This window comes from Poromitra crassiceps, assembly GCF_964638095.1.
Source record: "Poromitra crassiceps genome assembly, chromosome: 29".
Classification (NCBI taxonomy): domain Eukaryota; kingdom Metazoa; phylum Chordata; class Actinopteri; order Beryciformes; family Melamphaidae; genus Poromitra; species Poromitra crassiceps.
The window spans coordinates 8,013,382-8,022,818 of NC_139641.1; the positions used below are offsets into that span (position 1 = coordinate 8,013,382).

A 9,437-nucleotide genomic window follows, 5' to 3' on the forward strand; every position below is an offset into this window, starting at 1 on the left:
GGTAGTAACGTTGAGTCGTGGTAGTAACGTTGACTCGGGGTAGTAACGTTGAGTCGTGGTAGTAACGTTGAGTCGTGGTAGTAACGTTGAGTCGTGGTAGTAACGTTGACTCGGGGTAGTAACGTTGACTCGGGGTAGTAACGTTGACTCGTGGTAGTAACGTTGAGTCGTGGTAGTAACGTTGAGTCGTGGTAGTAACGTTGAGTCGTGGTAGTAACGTTGACTCGTGGTAGTAACGTTGACTCGGGGTAGTAACGTTGACTCGTGGTAGTAACGTTGACTCGTGGTAGTAACGTTGAGTCGTGGTAGTAACGTTGAGTCGTGGTAGTAACGTTTACTCGTGGTAGTAACGTTGAGTCATGGTAGTAACGTTGACTCGTGGTAGTAAAGTTGACTCGTGGTAGTAACGTTGACTCGTGGTAGTAACGTTGAGTCATGGTAGTAACGTTGACTTGTGGTAGTAAAGTTGACTCGTGGTAGTAACGTTGACTCGTGGTAGTAACGTTGACTCGTGGTAGTAACGTTGAGTCGTGGTAGTAACGTTGACTCGTGGTAGTAACGTTGACTCGTGGTAGTAACGTTGACTCGTGGTAGTAACGTTGACTCGTGGTAGTAACGTTGACTCGTGGTAGTAACGTTGACTCGTGGTAGTAACGTTGACTCGTGGTAGTAACGTTGACTCGTGGTAGTAACGTTGACTCGTGGTAGTAACGTTGACTCGTGGTAGTAACATTGAGTCGTGGTAGTAACGTTGAGTCGTGGTAGTAACGTTGACTCGTGGTAGTAACGTTGACTCGTGGTAGTAACGTTGACTCGTGGTAGTAACGTTGAGTCGTGGTAGTAACGTTGACTCGTGGTAGTAACGTTGAGTCGTGGTAGTAACGTTGAGTCGTGGTAGTAACGTTGACTCGTGGTAGTAACGTTGAGTCGTGGTAGTAACGTTGAGTCGTGGTAGTAACGTTGACTCGGGGTAGTAACGTTGACTCGTGGTAGTAACGTTGACTCGTGGTAGTAACGTTGACTCGGGGTAGTAACGTTGACTCGTGGTAGTAACTCGTGGTAGTAACGTTGACTCGTGGTAGTAACGTTGACTCGTGGTAGTAACGTTGACGCGTTGTTTCATCGACTAGTCTATGCAACCCCTAATTCACACCACACAGACTGCTACAATATCACCTCTTTGACTTTAAAACCGCCATGTCTAGTGCATATGGCAGATTCTGAAAAAGTCGATTGATACCCCCCAAAAATGTATCCCATTACTTTAGTCTAGCTGGAGTATACAGTACCTGAAGTGCAAAATCAACTTGGGCTTGTTGTATACTTGTTTTAGAGATAAATCTATGTTTACTATCTACCAAGTGGAAGAAAACTATCTCAGAACAGTAACTGAATGTCCCATCTCAAGCCGAAGATGCTAGCAGGATATATACAAGCTGGGTGCTTTCAGTCTCTTGGCCACTTCACTGGTTTGTCATTAAATGGCTCCGGGCTCAAAAAAGATATGAACATTCATGATTAACTTTCCATTGGAGAACCTGGGCACATGTTACTGTAGCGCCTCCCGGCTACAGCGGTGGTCGAGGCTTACAATGACAGGCCGGTCCCTTTTGTGAGTGTTGTAGCTGCTTTGACCTCTGACCTCTGACCACTTCAGTAGCAGGTGCGAACGAGGAGGATGCAGAGGAAGACGACGGTGATGATGGTGAGAGCGGAGAAGAGGAAGATGAGGCCGGAGAAGACGGGTCCCGCCATGGGGAGGATCGTCTTCGCCTCGGACGGGATCATGTTGGACATGCCCAGCATGTAGCCCAGGGCCCAGCCTACACTGGTGTCCTTCACCTGGAGAGGAGGGGAGGGGAGAGGAGAGGAGAGGAGAGGAGGGGAGGGGAGGGGAGAGGGGAGGAGAGGGGAGAGGAGAGGAGGGGAGGGGAGAGGAGGGGAGAGGAGAGGAGGGGAGGGGAGAGGAGAGGAGAGGAGAAGAGAGGAGGGGAGGGGAGAGGAGAGGAGGGGAGGGGAGAGAGGAGAGGAGAGGAGAGAGGAGGGGAGAGGAGGGGAGGGGAGAGGAGGGGAGAGGAGAGGAGGGGAGGGGAGAGGAGAGGAGAGGAGAAGAGAGGAGGGGAGGGGAGAGGAGAGGAGGGGAGGGGAGGGGAGAGAGGAGAGGAGAGGAGAGAGGAGGGGAGAGGAGAAGAGAGGAGAGGAGAGGAGAGGAGAGGAGGGGAGGGGAGGGGAGAGAAAAGAGGAAGATTCACTTTTGTCATTTTGTTCTACAGATTTCCCACACCTTCTTAAGGATGAAAACATCCTTCTCAATATACTTTCTACAGGTGCTACTTTATTCCTTCAAAAGTTGCAGCTGTCATAAGATTGTGTTACAAAATTGATTTCTCTACTGTTGACAAAATGTGATATTATTGTAAGTCGCTTTGGATAAAAGCGTCTGCGTGCCAAATGACGTAATGTAATGAAATTCAAGGATTTTCCAGTCCAAATTCCCTTAAATTCAATGACCCAACGCGGCATCGTTTGAGACACGGATCAAAGTGACTGTTAGAAACACTTTGGATTTCCCCTGAAGTCAACAGTGTCAAAACAGGCCTGTCGTGACAAACTGAACCGATCCCCGGGGCCGTACGTGACACAGAACAGACGTCTGGTTTCTCTGTAGTACAGTGTGTCTGCTTTGTAACGTCCTCTTAAAGGAGCTATCCATGTGTCCCGCTCCAGATCCCCCCAGAGGCAGGAGCGGGCACAGCAGCACAGATCCCCCCAGAGGCAGGAGCGGGCACAGCAGCACAGTGTCTGGCTTGTTGGCAGCTTGTGGAATGTGGGGGATAGCCCCAGGCCCAGTGAGGGAAGCCCCTTGTTTTCAGTGAATGAGTCATAAAGGGTCATTATAATCATGTGCTATTTGGAAACAGTGACTGAATAATGTAATAAAGTAATGGACTGAATGTCAGCCTGGGAATCTCCTTCTACTGAGGGACCACCATTGTTGAAAGAGCCTCGGTGTCCCCAGGGTGCAGGCATGGAATAAATCACTCTGGCATCGACTTTTTTTGTCTGTTAGATGATGAGTATGAGAGGCATCCGTCTCTGCATGCATAGCTCCCAATGTGCGGTCTAATCCGCTTAGCACGGGGAGCAAATCAACTCTCAATAACTGTCAAACTATTCACCATTCATCTAGTGTGACAGTTATTGAGAGTTGATTTGAGTTAATGAGTTATTCATTTGAGTTAGTGTGGACCAGTGATGTCACTGGTCCACACTTTAACACTCAATAACTGTCCAATTAAATGACAGACTTTCAAAACCGTTTACAGTTTTCTGATATACTACTGATGTTCTAATGATACAAAGCTGGTTGAAAATGGGCGGAGTGTTCCTTTAATGTGCTGCAACGTGTCAGCCCAAGGACAGCCCAAAACCTATTGTCATATTGATGTATTTTCTCATATTATTCTCTCACTCTTTGTCTAATGTGAGAGCTTTTGTTGCAACAATAGAGAATACATGATAGAGCATGCAGCAGATAGAATAGAGTAGGACAGTGTCTAATGGGAAGAAATTATCTTTGATTTCTGTCTTCTTAATGACTTCCTATTCACCTTATTCACCACGCCCACTTTTTCTCTCTTCCGCGTTCAACGCAAACGTATTTGTTCTTCCGGTTCAGCGCTAGTTGCCTTCTGTGGCTAATATTAGCCGCTAGTTAGTTATGTTATATGGCAGTAAAATGCCACTGAATGACCAAATTCGATTGATATAACTTTTAACCATTTCGAGTAACACTGTTTCCATACGGATCACCAGCGTTAGTTTGTTGTTTATAACGTAGCTATATTCATAACGTTTCTATCTCGGATGCGTTATTTCGAATCGCACATAGGTTACGGCTGGCGCAACCTATGTGGGTTTCAGGACGTAACAGCCTCGACCCCACTAACGTCATCTTTAGAGCACAATATTCCTGGAATTCAAGTGAATAGAGTCAAAGTCTTCCTACTTCCTGCTTCAGCATACGAACCAAAATATCAATGTCGGTGAACGGCGAAATACTTTTTTTTAAAATCCTGTTGGAATTGTGCCATGAAGTCCACATGTGATTTTTCCTCAATTTAAATGGGGACTTACCCCCCCCCCCCCCACAGATATGTGACAAAATGGCTGCTGCTTGATTAAAAAAACAAAACAAATAAAAGAAGCAGAAGAGTGTCTCCTCTTGTCTCACTACACTAAGGGGCGGCTTTAGCTCAGGAGGTAGAGCGGGTCGGCCAATGACGCAAGGGTTGGCGGTTCGATCCCCGCTCCCTCCCAGCTGCTGTCGTTGTGTCCTTGGGCAAGACACTTAACCCCAAATTGCTCCCGATGGCACCCTGCGTGGCAGCCTGCCGCCATCGTGTATGAATGGGTGAATGTAGACTACCTTCTGATTGTAAAGCGCTTTGGATAAAAGCGCTATATAAATGCAGACCATTTTACCATTTACACTCTTTGGCTGTGTTCAGAACATTGTTTGGTTCAGACTGGAAAAATAAACCGGAAACGGCGCCATGACACTTTTCCCCGCATAGAGGAAAACACATTATATCAGAGTGTATCAGAGATAGAGTACGTTATAAATATAGCCACATTATACACAACCAACGCTCGTCGTCCATATGGAAACAGTGTTACTCGAAATGGCTAAAAGTTATATCAATTTGGTCATTCAGTGGCGTTTTACTGCCATGTAACATAACTAACTAGCCTTCGCCATCATCCGGGGAAAAAATATCGCGTACCGGAAGGCGTGTGACTTCGGCTCTCTGTTGCCGCTCAGATACAACAGTGTCTACCATCTTTCCTTTTTTGACCCACCTCTCTTTGGAAGTAGATGTTTCTCCAGGTCTCTTTGTCGAACTTGTATCCGTCCGCCAGCAGGGTGAACACATAGTGACCAGAGTAGCAGTACGTCTTGAGGAATCGCTCAGAGATCCAACGCTTCTCTTCCTTCAGCTGCAAGACAGAAGAAACAAAGATCAGAGTCTGAGGTGCATGTTCATGTGATGGAAGTTCTCTGTCATTTAAGAGACTTGGAGGAAAGAGTTGTCTTTGATTGCTTGCAAACAGACCCGATGTTCACCCACCCCAAAGTGTATGAAGCAAAAGACGCAGCATAACAGCAGTTCTAGAGCCCTTAATTAAAGATATGATATCATGCTTGGCACATGATCAAATAGAACGGTAAAGTTCCAGAGATAAGGAATTTCTTGTGCTAACGAGGACCAATTAATTTAGCCACTAGCAGCTATCTTTCTCCAGATCAGGTCCAAAGTATGACAGAACTGGTTTGAAAAATCACACAGAGAGATGAGATCACATAACAGAGAATAGAGTCAGGGATAGAATATTATTATTATAGTATAATTTCCTCCACAGTTGAGTGAAGAGAATGTGAAATGCAGAAATAAAAATGACTGCAGACGGACAACACGTTGCTGTGACAACAAGCCCAAACTGAGTCTGTCAACATGGCTGTTGGCCGTGTTGACAGCCGTTTCAGCAGTTCCCAGTCTTCATCTGTAATTATTATTATTCCTTGGAAACAGCGGCCACTACAGGTCATGGGGAGGTAATTCTGCAGTAGTGTCAAAGATGTTATTGTTAGAGAATGACTGTAACCTTGCAAGGCATGCTGGATTTGCACGCGCTCATGAGACTAGTCAGCTAGCATGGAAACAGCGGCCACTACATTTGAACATTTTACCAGGTATACATACAATTTACTACTTAAAACTAACGAGTAGGGGGGGTGTAAAAGCGCTCGCCTAGCGGAGACCAGGATTCAATTCCCGGTAGCGGTACTTCCGGCTTGGTCAGACGTTCCTACAGACACAATTGGCCGTGTCTGCGGGTGGGAAGCCGGTGGGGTGTGGGGGGGGGGGGGGAATAGCATGATCCTCTCAAACTCCTCACTGCCAGGTGAAAAGAAGCAGCTGGCGACTGCACATGTTGCGCCGCAGTGAGCAGGTGCTAGTCTACAACTCTCCCCAGATCGGTCGAGGGGGTGGAGCAATGACCGGGACAGCATGGGGGATTTAATGCGGCATTATTGGAGCAGAAAGACTGCACACTTGTGAGTTGGCCAAATACAATTTGAGAAAAAATGGGAGAAAACAATTATATAATAAATAAATAAATAAAATAATGACTCATTATACAACTACTGGTAAAAAAAAAAAACATGTTACTGCCTGTATAGCATATTACTCAGTAATTACCAGGCAATGAGCAGTCTATCAGTGTTGTAAGTACCGTTATTGCAGACAAAATAACGACTAGACTAGACCTTACAATACAATTACTGGTAAAAAAAAACACTTGTATTACTCCGTAATGACCAGTCATTGTAAAGCTATTACTAGTTATTACGTCTATTTTACTCTTCAATCTGCCTCCTTCCTTTTGCACTGTAGCAGCAGCAGGCAAATTTGAGAAACGTACAACTGTCCAGTGTGTGTGGCAGAATTCCTTCACTGCAGCCTCGAATCCCTCCAGCTCTGAGGTTCTGTTCATCCCCAGAGCCCTGGCAGTGAAGAAGAATCCAGCATATGCCTTGAGGGGACAACAGACAGAGTTGTAGTTCATTATTATGAATGCACCCTATACAGTATATGTCTGTGTGTGCGTGCAGCTTGTGTCACAGTGGGTTACCATAAACTCCCCAGTGACGGGTGGCTGCTCGATGCCATTGAAGGAGCAGTTAGTAACTGCTCCAGAGCAATTTGTGAAGTCAAACAGGGACTTAACGACGCTCCGGCACTTGTCCGAGTCCGGAGCCCCCACCATGAAGATGTCTTGGTCTGGGTTGTAGTTGGCTGGCTTCTCTGTGCACTGCGTTTCGTAGATGAACGAGGCCTTCACGGTGATGTTGAAGCCCTCCGCATAGCACGGGTTGGGAACGTAGGTGGGGTCTTGCGATGCCTGGTGGAGAAGGGGAGATGAAAGGCAAGGACCCAACACAGACACATATCAATGTTAATTACTATTACAATTACCGTACATTTTTATAATGAGAACTAGCGGACTTTACAGATAAGTAAAAAAAAAATCTATTATTGCACACAATCTATAAATTCAAGCACTTTCAATGACCCATGTCTATTTTCAAAAACTTTCAAGACCTTGATTTCAAGGACCAGTGGGAACCCTGAGAGGAAGAGGGGAGTGTACCATTTGTTTACAATGTTTCTTATGATGGAACAATGTGCTTATCTCACAATACGATTTAATACGTGATGAAATTAAGCTAATATCACAATTTATTTTTCCGCCCCACGATACATATCGTCACATTGGGGCCATTTACACCTGGCATTAACATGTGTTTTCTGTGATCAGATTGCAATCAGATTGTGTTTTATCACTTGAAGGTGTAAACACCCCCAAAACGCATTGAAGATGGATTGCAATCTGATCGGCCAAACCACCTCCGGAGGTGGTCAGGGATGCATTGTGTGTACACATTGAACACAAGTGTAAATGCAATGTGTCCTCTCAATCTGGATACAGCAACTTTATGCGGATTGAATGAATTTACAGTCCCAGTTAGACAGGCATTAAATTAGATATGAGTTCCAGTTTTATGGGGGGGGGGGAGTTCAGTTGAGTTTAAGAGGAGGTAGTTTGTGTGTGTGTGTGTGTGTGGGGGGCGGGGGGGGGGGTTGTTGGTGAGGCCCTTGGCGGAAGGGGTTTCCGGGCCTTGTTGGTGAGGCTGATGGCGGTTGGGAAGAAGCTGGTCTTGTGGCGGGTGGTTCTGGTCTTGGCAGTCCTCAGTCTCTTGCCGTGGGGGAGTGTCTTAAAGAGTTTGTGGCCAGGGTGGGAGGGGTCAGCCATGATCTTGCGAGACCGCTTCAGTGTCCTGGCTGCGTGCAGGTCCTGGAGGGATGGCAGGTTGCATCCGATTATCTTCTCAGCGCAGCGGATGATGCGCTGAAGTCTGTTGATGTCTTTGAGAGTGGCAGCAGCATACCAGACGGTGATGGAGGAGGTGAGGATGGACTCAAAGATGGAAGTGCACCATCGTGGCCTTTGGCCTGCAGCCTTTAGCATGCGCAAGCAGTGCTGCACTTTTACACGCATAACATATTCTCATAGCATCTCTCCCTCTAATTACTATGAGCTTCAAGTTAGTATTTTCTTACAAGCTACCAGAGATACAGTAATGAATTTTCTCCCAGCCTAGCTGGATGATCAATATCCTTAACGACATAATGCATCCTTGACTGGTCTCCCTTTGCCGGTTAGCAGCTCAAGGACAGATTATATAGAGACATAGTGAATCCTTGAGAGATCCCGTCTGTGCACACACACACACACACACACACACACACACACACACACACACACACACACACACACACACACACACACACACACACACACACACACACACACACACACACACACACACACACACCAAAGACAAGCTGTGTGGCACCTTGACTATTTTGTCCAGAACCTTCTTCTCGACCTCGTTCTTGCCGTAGCAGAGGAAACTGTGTGTGTAGACGTTGTAAGGATAGCCGTACAGTTGGACCGGCATGTAGTCGGTCCCCGTGGCCCCGTCTGTGACCGCAAAGGCGATCTGGGTGGACGCCCCGCCGAGGTCCATGGACCCCACTGTCTTTGCCCCGTCAGGACGGACATAGGCGTTCCACAGGTTCTTCTGCAAACACAATGGAAGGAGGACAACTTTTGCAGACCTTTTATTATGGTGGCCTACAAACTGCTGATATAACACAAATTCACATTTTACAATAGAGATTATGAATAGAGATGTTAATAATACTGCTTTGTCTTGCTTTTTTTGGCTGGAGAACAAGAAGCATCGTCCATCGCTGAGCAGATGAAAATGTGAGTGTGTGGGAAGAAATAGGGAGTGTGTTGAAATTACAATCGGCAGGGAGTTTGTCCCAAAGCAGACATTACTGGCTGCAAAGTTAGGTTTGATTAAGCCAGATATCTCTGTGCTCAGTGATATGATATAATATGATATGAATATCTATGTCAACCTGCAGGCATTTTGTGCTATGGAAGCAAAGGAAATCTTATTATTTATTTGTATTAATTATTAATTATGTTTATTGCTGCTATATTATTTTTACAGTGCTATTGTTGGAACCCCCTACTGGACCAGACTTGAATGTGCATGGTGAACTCTTAGCTTTTACCTAATTTAAATTTTTAACTTTTTAACTTTTAACTTTTTAACTTAGCATTTGGTTCTTACTCTATTTGACTGCACTATGTTTGTAACTAATTTGACTGTACTGTGTCTTGTCGTGTCTCTACATGTGCACAGTCTTGGAGTGGCTGCGGCCCTAATTGCACTGCTCATTACAACTGTGATGCTGTATGTGACAATAAAAACCTTGAACCTTGAACTACTG

At 45.8% G+C, this 9,437-nt stretch overlaps 1 pseudogene across 1 annotated transcript in view; it reads right to left on the reverse strand.

Annotated features, from left to right (window-relative positions):
- Positions 1-1,653: 1,653 nt before the first annotated feature.
- Positions 1,654-9,437, reverse strand: part of LOC310799949 (ectonucleoside triphosphate diphosphohydrolase 3-like) — a 13,327-nt pseudogene continuing 5,543 nt past the window's right edge. Inside the window, exons 5-9 of the transcript in view lie at positions 8,486-8,713; positions 6,700-6,969; positions 6,490-6,600; positions 4,864-5,001; positions 1,654-1,842 (exon numbers count right to left, since the gene is read on the reverse strand). The product of the transcript in view is annotated as an ectonucleoside triphosphate diphosphohydrolase 3-like (transcript). The remainder of the gene's footprint in view (positions 1,843-4,863; positions 5,002-6,489; positions 6,601-6,699; positions 6,970-8,485; positions 8,714-9,437) is intronic.